Source organism: Pogona vitticeps, chromosome 2, assembly GCF_051106095.1.
Source record: "Pogona vitticeps strain Pit_001003342236 chromosome 2, PviZW2.1, whole genome shotgun sequence".
NCBI lineage: Eukaryota > Metazoa > Chordata > Lepidosauria > Squamata > Agamidae > Pogona > Pogona vitticeps.
In genome coordinates this window covers 195,347,124-195,360,557 of record NC_135784.1, presented here as the reverse complement: position 1 = coordinate 195,360,557, position 13,434 = coordinate 195,347,124, and the positions used below count along the sequence as shown (strand labels likewise).

Here is a 13,434-nt window from a genome sequence, read left to right as displayed (position 1 = left end):
AGTGTATTGTATTCAAAACAATAAGACAGCTAATGCAGCAGTTGAAGTCAGCAGTACAGCTGTTGCCATAGCAACACAGGTAACAGAACGGTCAGAGAGCCAAGATCTCTCTGAGGCCAGGGTTGTTCAGTCCTTTCTGATAGAATTGTAATCAAAATCTTCTACGTAGCTCAGGATATGTTATCTATGTTATAATAAGTATCTAGCAGTCAAAGATTCTTGTTCACAACTTACAGTATGTCACCCTGCTATAGTTCCAGCTGATCTGGTCATTATGGGAAACCCTAAGAATCCATCTTTTATCAAAGAACAAAAGGAAGAGTCTACCGTAAGTGAATGTTTTAGTCAGGCTAAGGAAGTTCCACTGACCCCAGAAAAGCCTGAAAGATATTGTGTAAGAGAAAGCCTATTATACATAGAGGTTCTAGTGAATCCTATTAGGGGAGGGGAAAGCATACAGCAACAGCTGGTAGTACCTTTTAAATATATAGAGAAAATTTTAGAAAAGGCCCATTTGGGGATCTCACGTACTAAGCAAAGAATTGCTTAGAACTTCTGTTGGCCTGGGATGGGGAAGCATGTTAAGCTATATTGCCAGAGCTGTGACACTTGCCAAAGACAGGGTACTGAGAATGACAAATTAAAGGACCCCTGGATTTACTCCATCAGAATGGGAAGAATATAAAGAGGATGACCCTGAGTCAGTTATCAAATATATCGATGAACTGATGAACTCTTTACAACAGTTGCTGGAAAGAGCAGCAGAGAACCTAAAGAGCACTCAGGAAAAGCAAAAACACTGGTACGACAGTAAGGCCAGGGAAAGAATATTTAATTCCAGAGAAGAAGTATTTACGCTGAGACCCATTAAAGGAAATTAATTACAACTAGCATGGTCAGGTCCATATAACAGAAAGGAAAATTTTGTTTTTTAGCACATCAAAGAGACTCCCAATGAAAAAACTGAATTGCAGTGTTGGAAAGGAAGGGGCGAACCACAGTATAACCCTGAGGAAGCTATCATTAGCCTTACTCTATCGCAAGAGCAACAAGAAGTTAGAACCTTACTTCTAAAATACAAAAAAGTCTTTTCTAATAAGCCTGGTGTGGCAAAGGGTGTGGTGCACAAAATAGATACTGGGGATGCACAACTCATAGCTGTCACTCCTTATTGGGTAACAGGGCCATATTTGCCAAAGTTCGTGGGGAGCTGGATGAAATGTTGAAGGCAAATATCATTCCTTCCTGTAGCCCTTGAGCAACCCCAATAGTGTTGGTGGATAAGCCAGATGGAAACATCCGCTTCTGCATAGACTATAGAAAATTAAATCACATCACTAAAACAGATGCTTACCCGATGCCTCATTTAGATGACCTTATAGAGACCATAAGAAAAGGTCAGTATGTTTCAAGTCTTGATCTGACTAAGGGGTTCTGGCATGTGCCCCTAGACCCCAAAGATCAAGAAAAAATGGCCTCCTGTAGCCCCCTAGACCTGTTCAAATTTCAGATCATGAGCTTTGGGTTGAAAAATGCCTCGGCGACCTTTCAGAGGCTAGTGAACAAAACCTTACAGGAGCTGAGGGAGGTCATATAATTGGTACACATTCCTGCATGAATCCAGCTTTGAGCAGTAAATCATGCCTCCATGTCTATCGCCCAGCTTCCCAAGGACAGACTTTTAATTAGACCAGTTACTTACAAGTAATGGAAAGCAGGTGGCCTCCCTTGTTTATCTATTCTTGCCTAGTAAGCAAAAACCTAATCATGCAGCAAAGATATACATAGATAGATAGATATATCTTAGCCAAAAACATAGCCATATTGCTTTTGTAACAGCTTTGCTGCATGATATATAAAATATGTATTAACTGAACCCCTTCAAGGGTTTTCTAGGCATAGAGTACTCAAAGTGGTCTACCAGTTCCTTCTTCTGGGGGGTGCCTTGGGACTGTGCACTTTGCTCAAGGCCACACAAGCTGCTTTCTCTCCCTGGAAGTACATTCGGGAATCGAACTTCCAACCTTTGGCTTCATAGCCTGATACCGAACTCAGTATATTTTTCCATTATTCACTTCAAGAGAATTAACTCACGTACTATACTGTACTGTACTTGTGAACATGATTGGGACTTCTAATGTGGCACAGATTTCAGCCTATGGGGTGAATCAGAATCAAATACTACAGATTTTCATTTTCATATTACTTTGACAACAGAAATTGTCATATATACAACAAAAGTTGTGCCTATTTCTTCTAAAAAGAATCCATAGCTTTTCATGAGCCAAAGAGTCATGACTGGTTTTCTTCTGAACATCCTTTGTAGTATAGTATTGAACTGTCAACAAATGATGCAGGTTTTGCATGTAGATGGAATTGTGGCCATAAAGATACCATTGTTTAAGCAGATAACATAATGCCAGACAGAGTGGGTGGGGTATTATTGAATAATGTTTTAAGTACGAAAGGCTGGTTTAAATCTGATTGGTTTATGGAAGCAGAGGAAAAAAGAATATAGGAGGAGAATGTGGCATAGCTATAATCTATACAGAACCTGAGCAAAAAACAAAGACACGACATAAGAGGAAACAGGGCCAGGGAGGGAAAAAAGGAAAACACTAGTTATTTCCCATGAAAACCGAAAGGCCTCCCCTCATACCAACTACTTTTGTTAAAGCTGGTTGGAATGGGCACTGGTGACCTCCAAGCAGAAGCGGAGCTTCCATCCAGTGTCTAAGAAATAAGCTCTGAGGGCACAAACAGGCACGCACAGAGTTACCAAGTCTTGGGGCAGTGACTGAAGTCTTTTGGCTTTGGTATCCTTCTTCAGGTGGGGAGTCAAACCTTCAGTTGAGCGACATTGATGGAAAAGCTAGTTTGAATTTATTTATTAATTTTTGCACTTTTTAAAAATTATAACATACAAACTCAAAAATATTAACAATCTAACATATAATCAACAAGACAAAAAGATAAAATATAAAAACTACTAAACAAACAACCAGGGAAAAACTACTAACCCAAACCATCCTTCCTACCCTTATGGATCAGAAGATTTCATCGTCATCTGGACCTCAAATGTCCTCAAGAGGATTCCGGTGGGCACTGACTTCGCTATACAGTGGTGCCTCGTAAGACAAACGCCTCGCAGGACAAAAAAACTCGTAAGACAAATGGTTTTGGCAATGGGGTTGATGACTCGCAAGACAAATGTTCCTATGGCCATGCTTCGCAAGACAAATGTTTTCCGTTTTTTGTTCCTGCCTCATGTTTGCTGATTTTTAAATGTTTTTCTGTGATGCTTAAAAAAGCTTTTTGATTGAATTTTTAAAAATCATCTGCACAAGGTGTATGGATTTAAAGATTTAATAAACCCTTTGTAAATGAAATTTGACTTTGTTCTGACTTTTTTTGCCCATAGGAACGTATTACAGTGGTGCCTCACTAGACTATGATAATCCGTTCCACTGAAATCGCTGTTTAGCGAAATCATTGTCTAGCGAAAAGTATTTCCCTATTGGAATGCATTGAAACCTGCTTAATGTGTTCCAATGGGGAAGAATCGTCGTTGTCTAGTGAAGAACGGCCATAGGAAAGCCGCTTTGCGGACCGCCAATCAGCTGTTTAAATAGCTGTCTTGCGAAGCTTAGGTCCCAAAAACACCCGTTTTGCGAGCGCGGAGGGAGCTGTCAACATCGTTGTTTAGCGAAAATTGGTTTGCGAAACAGGGACCAAACATTGTCCAGCAAAATTCCCCCATAGGAATCACTGTTTTGCGAATTGCTATAGCGATTGCAAAAAGTCAATGTCTAGTGAAAAAACTGTAATGCGGGGTAACTATCTAGCAAGGCACCACTGTAATTAGATTTCAATGCATTCCTATGGAAAAACGCATTTCGCAAAACAAATTTTTCGCAAGATAACATTAACCACGGAACGAATTAAATGTGTCTTGTGAGGCACCACTATATACTCAATTTCCCCCTAAGTTCCTGTCTTTTTCTGGGCCCAAATATATATCAGCTTCCAACTTTGCTTTACAAAATCTCTTGGTTGTTCTTCTAGCGCCTCTGAAAGCGTGTCTAGTTCTGCAACATCCAGTAGCTCCTTTAAAAGTTCTTCCATTGTTGGTGTTTCTTCATTCTTCCATTTTTGGGCCCAGAGTAACCTAGCTGCTGTAAATATATACAGTAGACTGTATTTTAAATTCTTATTAATTTCTGGCATTATATTCAATAATAACATTTCAGGTTTAAAATTTAATCTTTGTTGAACGGTTTCTTTTGCCATATTCCAAACCTGTATCCATTTTTTTTGCTTTTTCACATGACCACGTATGATGGTAAGTCCCTGGGTTTTCTTTTACACTTCCAACACAGGTTGCTGTTACCTTCTGATATTTTTGCCAATCTTACACGGGTGAAATGCCATCTATGAAACATTTTAAGAATATTTTCTTTAAGGTTCAATGGCTTAATCATTTCATGATTCTCTTTCCACATTTTTGTTTGAATTTATTTATCAAAGAGGCTTTAACGAGTGGGTTGGCCACCTTCCTCCACTTCCAGCTGGTGGCAGGACCCACAGGTTGATCGCAAAATTGCTTATCTGTGTTTTACACGTATAGGAGAGAGTAGTACAAGAAATCAGCACCATCTCCCGTATATTGTCACAGACATGCATGCTTGCACACACAGGTTATTTTTGCAATCGTAAAACAAGAGCCTGCCCTCATGACCTCATAAGGTCCAATCTGCTGGTCTCCGTTTGTGGCCCTGAAATCTCCGGGAATGGGAAAGGGCTGACGTGGCTACTCTACCTGTGGCTCATCTGGTGGCAATGTGCTGCTGAAAGTGCCCAAAGTCAGATGGGCGTCAAGGTGACAACTTGATGCAACTTGTTGTACGAAGGAAAAAGACGCATCTTCAGAGCCAAACTTTCTTCGCAGAGCAATGTGTTCTAATTCTAGATGACTGAGGTTCTGAGGATTTCTGGTTCATAGGCACGTTCCTATATTTCCTCACAAATCCAGTAGTTTGTTACAGAACACGACATTGAGCTTAGGGTGTTCAACCCAACCACACCACAATCAAAATCTTGGACTGACATATGAAACCTGTGAAGGAAAGGATCGTCAGCTTTAGAAAGCTCATTACTTTTGGCAACAGAAGGGCAAAGAATAAACACAGCGTAACTTAACTAGACAGATGGGTTATGCAGAGCATTTATGGAGCTTGCACAGAGACACTCAGTACCAGGGATGCTGGCACGTTTTTGTGTCTGAATCCCAAGCCCCAAGCCCGAGTCCCTATTAAAAACAAGCCTTTTTTGGGGGGGGGGGGAAGGGAGGAGTGGGAGGATTCCAAGTTGCAGGTTGTCATTGAAGAAACCTCAGTTGAGTCGCTGGTGTGACTTCAGTCGGACTTGACAGTGTTCCCACAACTTGAGTCCCCATCCTGGCTCAGCACCTTCTTGCACAGGCAGAAGCCCTGTTATTGTGAATGGGTGCACATCACTATTGTCGTTTGCTGAGGTTGGGCGGAGATTCAGAACAGCTGTTATTGGCAGAACTGTCAATGACTGTCATTGACTGTCAATGGAGCATATTATTATGATCCATTGACAGTCAACAGGTTACTGCCAGTGTATTCAGCAGATGCACTGCTCTCCCAAATGGATGTGTAGACAGACTGTTCCTCCTAGTGTATTGAAGAGGAATGGTTAATCTATTCCACTCTAGAATTCACAGTGTGCAGCTTCATGCAAGGAGGGGTGATCCCCAAGGCATGCTGCTGAATCCCCCCTTCCCCTATGTTAGGCAGCCACCTAAACGGTCAGCCATGTAAACCAGGCATGGCTGCCATGTGATTCACTGTCTTACCCTTGACTACAAAAGTATAAGGTGGGTGAGCATGACTATTGATAAGTGGGATGCAGGAAAGTGGTTTGTCTTCTTTCACATCACAATGAAGATAAACCTACATGTCAGGGTCATACACTGTGTTGTCAATCCATTTCCATTGTCCACCGGAGCCTTTCTTGGTTAGACCAATGAAGAAGTAGTTGACACCTTCTGTTCTCTCCTTTAGGAACATCTGAATAGAATCAAAGTGCAGGAGTAATAATTATTTCATGCCAGATGGATTACTATTATCCTTGCTCTTTTTTCTTTTTCTTTCTATCATTGTACTGTATGTTATTAACATGCTACCAGTGCTGGTGGATTTTGGAAAGTAGAGGAATAGTCTTGGTTCACACACATGACCAAAATATTCTTTTCATTCCCTCTTTTCAATGTCACACCATGAAAAATATTTACAAAATACAAAAGGAGTAAACAAAATGCTCTCATTATCCTCTTTTCCCAAAAATAATTAGTCACAAGTAATAACAGTACTCCTGTGTTGGCAGTAGGTCTTAAGAGAACTCCAGAAAGCAAACTGAAGCATTTTATTTGGGGGATGCAACATGGAATTGGGGGGATCTCTCTCCCTCTCCCTCTCCCTCTCCCTCTTCCTCTCCCTCTCCCTCTCCCTCTCCCTCTCCCTCTCTCTCTCTCTCACACACACACACACATTATCTACGTGCACTCTCAACTGCCAACTGAAAATACAGATGGTGTACTACAAATCATTACACTTCAGCCATTTTTATGGCCTTCAAGGTTAAACTCACACCAAACCTTCCCTTATTCTCTACCTCAGTGCCATGTGAAAAGCCTTGGTAAAAATCCATGCACACATATAATAAACATATGGCGCTCAATGATGTGCAGTAAGGAGATAGTTCATAACTTAGATGGATTTAAAACAATTAGAAGCCAAGAAGAGACGCTTAGACACAAGGTTTTGGGGTACAAATGAACAGGATAAAGAGAAGAGAGTCAGCTCTTTGATGTCAATCTGGATCAGACCCCCATGATTGATTGGTTTTTGAAAAACCTTATTTCCACAATTGACTAAATACTCCCTTTTCAAAAACAACGTAGCTTCTCACCAATTCTTCTCTGTTGTAGACGACTGCAAGAGAAGAGTTTAATGAGGCACAACTGTGCTGGCTCTCATCCCATGTTTTCTCTACCTCAGAAAAAGAGTAGCAGTTGCCCTCATACAGTTCCCATCCGAGACGGCAGGCTGTGGGGCAACAGAAGAAACAAGAGGCGGCCATATTTAGCGTACATAAAGAAACAGAACTCCCCATTCTCTTTGTGCTATTTTTGTTGCAGACTCACAGTTTTTGTGTCGGTAGACGACTGCGGGACCTTTCTGGAAGATCTGTGAAACTGAAGAAAAACCTGCGTTAATAGAGTCGAATAAATGTTTGAAACAGCGAGTGAGCACCGTGTGTATTTATTACCTTGTTGTGACTATGATTAGAGATGGGATCTTTGTCTTCGTATCCCTGGGGAGACAAATATGAATATTGCAGGCACAGGTGGCAGGGAAGTCCAATCCCTCCCCCCCCCGAACCAGTTGCCCACTTAGGGGTCACCACACGGTGCGCATGGCTATCAGCATCCCCATCACGCCAATCGCCAAAGCATCCCGGCTCGTGCTTCTCCGCCTCTCTGCGCTACTGACTACACAGCAGCTGAACGGGGAAACTTGTCATCATCCCCCCTCCTTGCCAGATTGGTCAGCAGTGCAGGGAGAGGGGAAGCGCCAGCTGGGCTACCTCCACAATTAGTGCATCAGGGATGCTGCTGGCCACACATGGTGCATTGTCACCCATAAGTGGATGGGCTAGTTCGGGGGGGGGAGCTGGACTTCCCCTTCCACCTGTGTCTGTGATATTCATATTCCTATCCCCAGGGATACAAATACAAATAACCCATCTCTAATTATGATATCAATTTAAAACACATGTTTAGAGCAATATATTTCATATGTGTTATTTTCAAGGGATATATTTTATGCTGGTCATGGTACTCCCGTATATTGCAGACAATGTTTTAGGTGAGAAAATGCAGAATTTGAGCAACACATTTAGGAAACTTGTGATATTCACAAAACCTCAGCTGAAACACACTGGCAGAAGCCTCTGCATGCTCCAAGTGTGGGGAAGTTTGCAATGGGGTTTACATTCATGTGCATATAAGGAATCACCTCTGTTCCCATACCTTCATTTTGTCTGCTTTTGTCTTAAGACTGCCTTGTGAGTAACATTTACTCATAGTGTAGGTGTAAAAGAGTTAGACTTCACTCCCTACACAGTCAGGCGTAGTAAGTAGTACAATAAAGGTTGCAGCAAAGGGTGTCACAAGGCACCGCGTGATTGTGCCATGGCTACAGCTGTCCGGTGGAAACCCTGAACACGTGGTTGCTGCTTGCACAATTGCCAGTTTTTAAGGAAGCAGGATGCCGCAGTCACCATGACCCCTGGCTTTTGTTATTTATTTATTTATTTATTTATTTGACGTATATAACACAAGCGCTACTCTGGGCAGTTGACAAATTAAAGCGTAAACCCCACATAAGTGTTTGTTGAGCAATTTGGGATGAAGAAAAGTAATTGGCATGGGTGTCGCTAACTACGCGGGTCCTTTATACCCTTCTCCCTTTGGCGAAGAGGCGCTACTTTCAAAGGGTAAAAGTAAGTGTAAACAAAGGAGGAAATAAGAAGTGCCAGCTCCTCTCCATTTGGGCAATTGTGCCTTGAAAATAAACATAAATACCTTGCCCCCTGCCCCGAGGTGTTGAAGACCAAAGATACCAGCACTTCTAGTGGGCATCTTCATTTCCCTGTTGTGACTGTACACGTCGTTTTGGTTTCAAAAACATGTTTCACTTGAGACCACTTGAGACAATGATAACAATAACTGGGTGCTACCAAGTCAATTCTGACGTAGGGCAACCCTTTTCGGGGTTTTCTAGGTAGAGAGTATTTAGAAGTGGTTTCCCATTCCCTTATTCTGGAGTTAAACTTGCACCTTAAGCCCATATTCACCCCTTGATGACCAATCACAAAACAAATAAAGATAATTTACAAGTAACAGGAGAAACGAAAACTTCTGGTATAACAGATACACTACTTTTACCAGTTAGAAGAACTCTTCTTTGAAATGTGAGTTGAACATCTTGTCTAGTTGGACTGTAGGAACTATGATCCATATCGTTCAGTCCATAGGAAATGTGTTCAGTATTTCACCCTAAACATCTTCAGAATGGCATCTAATTGAACCCAGGTTCCAGAAGGGAGTCAAATCAATTCCTTCACTAAAATACAAAGCTGTGGTTCTAATCTAGTACTGTTGATTCTACAGAGAAAAGAACATCAGACCAAGATCATTGCTAATCTTGTCATGTGAGATCCTTTAATATGTAATGCAAGTGGCTGAATATAGGATCTTCAGAGTATACTCTGTACCAGAGAATTGTGTTTTTCCTAAAAGTAAGTTCATTTTGACCAATGTTAACTAGGGCCATATAAAGCAACTAATTTATGAATAAGAATGGGCTGGATCTATATGTGAGAAGGAGAGAACATATGCATTAGATCCTTATATCTCACTTTGGAGTAATACTGTAGCTCCATTGCACACACTGTGATTTCAGTTTTCAAATATAATGTGGCTTCCAAATTGCTACCTATTATGGCTGTTTGGCCAAGATCCTGTCCAGAGATTGGCCACTAATGTAGAATAATCAATTACAAAAAATCATTTGATTAAGATGCACATTTTCTGACGAAAATATACAATTTAACTGGTGTTTAAACAACAAAAACTTAACCTGGGGTTTTTACAACAGCATTTATCCAGCGATAAATTAATCAGGTAGGGAAAATGTGTGTGTGTGTATCCCTGTTGTCAGACAATAGGATCATCCATTAACTACATAATTAAAAACCCTGCTATTCCTCCCATTCAAAGTAGGGGCAAAGGGGGAGGAGTCAATTCATGGGCAAGATTTCTCCCCTTTGTAGACTAAAACTCTAGCAAACAAAGTATTCCTGGGTGAGGATGATGACATCACTGCCAGGGAGAGATTAAAGAGACCCTGTTTCAGTCCTAGGGGGTCACCCATGTAGTATGCATCTCACCAACAATCATATTTACTGAGGAAGAGTTGGACAAACCCCAGGATTAAAACAGAGACTCCTTAATCAAGGGCAAGATGCTGCTGCTTCTGTCACCTGGGAGAAGGGGATCGGATTGCTGCTAATTAAAAAAGCTCCTGCCTTGATCTCAAGACTTGAGAGTACCTGTACTGAATTGTAAATATAATGTAAGGTAGATTTCAGCTGCAATTTAAACACCCTCTTTTCAATGTAAAGGTAATTACATTGTAAAGCTTTAGATTTTAAAGCTTACTAACAATTACCTTAATGTCTGACTGTTCTTCACTAACCTTCCAGTTGCTGATCCTGTTCGGCACAAATGGAACAGAAGGCCACACCGGCACAGTTGTGCAGGATCAACCACTGCAGCCCTTGTGCTAATGGTGATCACTGCTGGAAAACCACAACTTTGGTTGTGCTGGAAAAACACAAACTTTGGTTTGCCTAATCAGGTCAGATGCCTCTGTGTGGGAGCCCAGTTACAATCCATAACATGAGCAATTTGAAATAATCAGAACCTGGCCTCCATCTTTAATACCTGTCCAACAGAAAATCATGTTTTTGTTTTTAAAATCCTGAATTAAAAAAATTGTAATGATTTTTTATTTTTATTTTTAAAATCCTGAATTAAAAAATTGTAATGATTTTTTATTTTTTTAAAAAATCAACTGATGCTTTTGGAAACTGTACTGAACTTCGCCTGGTGGTTTCCAAGGAAAACATCTAGATGGAAGAAATGTAGAAAATGAATGATCTGAAATACAAAAGGCGAGGTTGTTCGCCAAAGACAGAGGATTGCACTGGGAAAAAAGAAATAAAATTCAGTGTGATACTCACAATAAAAAAGAAATAAGGAACTACTGATTAGCTTAATAATCAAGATTGCTGCAATTTGACTCAGGAGGTTCCAGTTCATATTAATCTTGCAGATCAGCTATAAACCTCTCCGTGTGAAATCTTCGGATAAGTCTTTGTGGCCGGTTGGATCTAAAATGTAAATAACAGCCAGCACAAATGTATAACACCCTCTTTCTATTAATAAACTTCCTCTAGTGAGGTAAACTCTTCAGTCCTGGGCAAATTATAATTATGGATTGTTATCTGTCTTTAGAACTAACAACAATAAGAAGGTTCTGTTCAGAGATGAAAATACTAAAACCTGGCCTGCAACTTTGCAATATGTAGCAGTTAATGGAATAATTTGGCCATGAGCTGCTTCCCACAAAAGTGAGTGAGCTGATTCTATCTATCTACTTTATTTTGAAGATGAAGCCTAAGTGAAGGTGCTAACTTTGATGTCAACAAGGCAGCACATCCACATTTGGTCAAACCCTAAACTTTCAAAGGAGCTGAGCCTATTTTGGAGATAGGGTCCTTCACCTTGTTCTTGTAACAAGATCCCATCTAACCCAGAGTGGGTGCACTGCACTACTGACATCAGAGCCACCACCTTCCATAGGTAAGTCCCACCCAGTCCTGTCAGGTTACAGCACATAGCTGCAGGTATGGATGTGTGAAATAGAGCCTCTGAAACAAGACAAATCTCTGCTTTCTTTTCTCCATTCATTGCAAAGCAAAGCAAAGCACCCTGAAGTACTCTCCCTCTCTAGTATATAAAGCAGATTAGCAAATTCATTAAAAAAGGGGTGGGGGTGGGGAAAACCTCCAGAGTGGAATTCTTGGCCATCTTAATCTTCTAAATTCAGGAGCTACTGCTATTCCCAGCAGAGAGAGGGCCATATTTAAACTGGTGGCCATTTTGCTTTTAAAAAATGGTAGAAGCTCCAAACAACAACAGGATTCAATACAAAATTATTCAGATTGAGCACGAAGCTTCTAAACACCCCAAGCCTTCTGGCCTGGGGTGGATTAACGTGTCAGTTTTGAGTCTCTACTTGGATATTTCAAATGAATGCACAAAGACATTTCTAAATGTTGGCAAGTTATGTACCATGTTTGCTTCTTACACTGAACCAAACCAGGCCAGGATAGGAAGCAGAGGGTTCTAGAATTCCTTTATAGTCCAAATTTGTAACATTTCCAAGCTCTAGATTGAATCCAGCCTCAGTTGGATTTTGCTCAAAGATGTTGCTTTGAATTTTGTTGGATTTCAATAATTATGGCTGACATTTCATGAAGGTACTCCAGGTGTAACCTCCTGGGCAAGCGCAGAAAAGAAGGACACTTACCAGAACTAAAACACATTCGTCTCTGCGTTGTCCTTCCTGGAAATCTGCCTATGAGCAGGGCAGAGTGCTGTTGTTTTTTAACTGCCCGACGCTTCACATTGCAACACCACTTCCTCCTTTCCATTGCTTTCCAGGCTGTGCTGACGTGGTGGTGTGCGACTTCTAAGTAGTCTATCTTAAGAAATACATATTCCAAACTTCCCCTTTTAGGACCGGATGCTCCCACTGTCTGCTACATGTACTTTTTTTCTTTATTCATATCAGAGTATTGCATAATTTAAAATTATGAAAGTATATGAAATGGCTGAGAGAACACTATTAAAGCAGCCTGCCTCTGGTTAAAAATAGTCTATCCTAACATTTTAATTTTAGTTTTAATTTACTTCTTTACTACAGTGCAACTTCTTTTTTGATCCCAGATGATATTTGCTAATATCTGTGGGGGAGAGGGAGGAATCTATTTCTCCAATTTTTGAAAATATACAGTGACTGAAATCCAGTAGTTAAGTCACAACTAGAGTAGGAAATTAGTGAGTCAACTCATCTGCATCCCTAATGGCAAGTCTGGCTTCCAGTAGGAGGGAGTTCCAAAGGCCGGGGGCATTTTGAGACACAGCTGAATGTTTGATAGTGCAGGGATGGTGTTAAAATACTGATATGTATTTCAAACACTTAGGTCTTTTTTAAATTGGCTCCTTATGCTATCTTTTTCATGGCAAGAACAAAAAAAATGCCCCAAAAGAGGCAGGGGGGGGGGAGAGAGAGAGAGACCCAAAAGGGTCAAAGGATGCATTGTGTTACTGTGCCCATCCTTATTCGATTATTACTTTCATTTTTCCCCCTAGCTCAAAGCTTAGGAAAGTTCCTTTTTTGTGCAGATGCTGGAAGATAGCTTTTTGGAGCACCAGCCTAGAATCCTGTCAGAAGGTCAAAATGGGGAGATTTAACAATCAGAGGGATTGGTGACAAGTGATACATTTATAGGCCACTAATAAAAATATATATTAAAAATCATATAAAATTCAGGCTTCTGTGGGTAAATCACATGATAAGAGGAATTGGTGACATCATTTTCAGGACAGCCAATCCTGAGGGTGCTGCTGCCCTGGGAACCCAACCCCATTCTTTGTCTCCTCACAGGGGCCCCACCTCTCTGCTGGCAGATAAAAGGGGCTTCCTGGGCAGG

The 13,434-nt window shown here is 40.9% G+C and overlaps 1 long non-coding RNA gene across 1 annotated transcript; it reads right to left on the bottom strand.

The window, feature by feature from the left end:
* Positions 1-2,873: 2,873 nt before the first annotated feature.
* LOC144586479 (uncharacterized) lies at positions 2,874-12,389 on the bottom strand. Its single transcript, XR_013541325.1, has 6 exons — positions 12,249-12,389; positions 10,897-11,046; positions 7,232-7,282; positions 6,997-7,133; positions 5,983-6,095; positions 2,874-5,116 (listed from the first exon to the last, which is right to left on the bottom strand). It is a non-coding gene; the product is annotated as an uncharacterized LOC144586479 (long non-coding RNA).
* Positions 12,390-13,434: the final 1,045 nt, after the last annotated feature.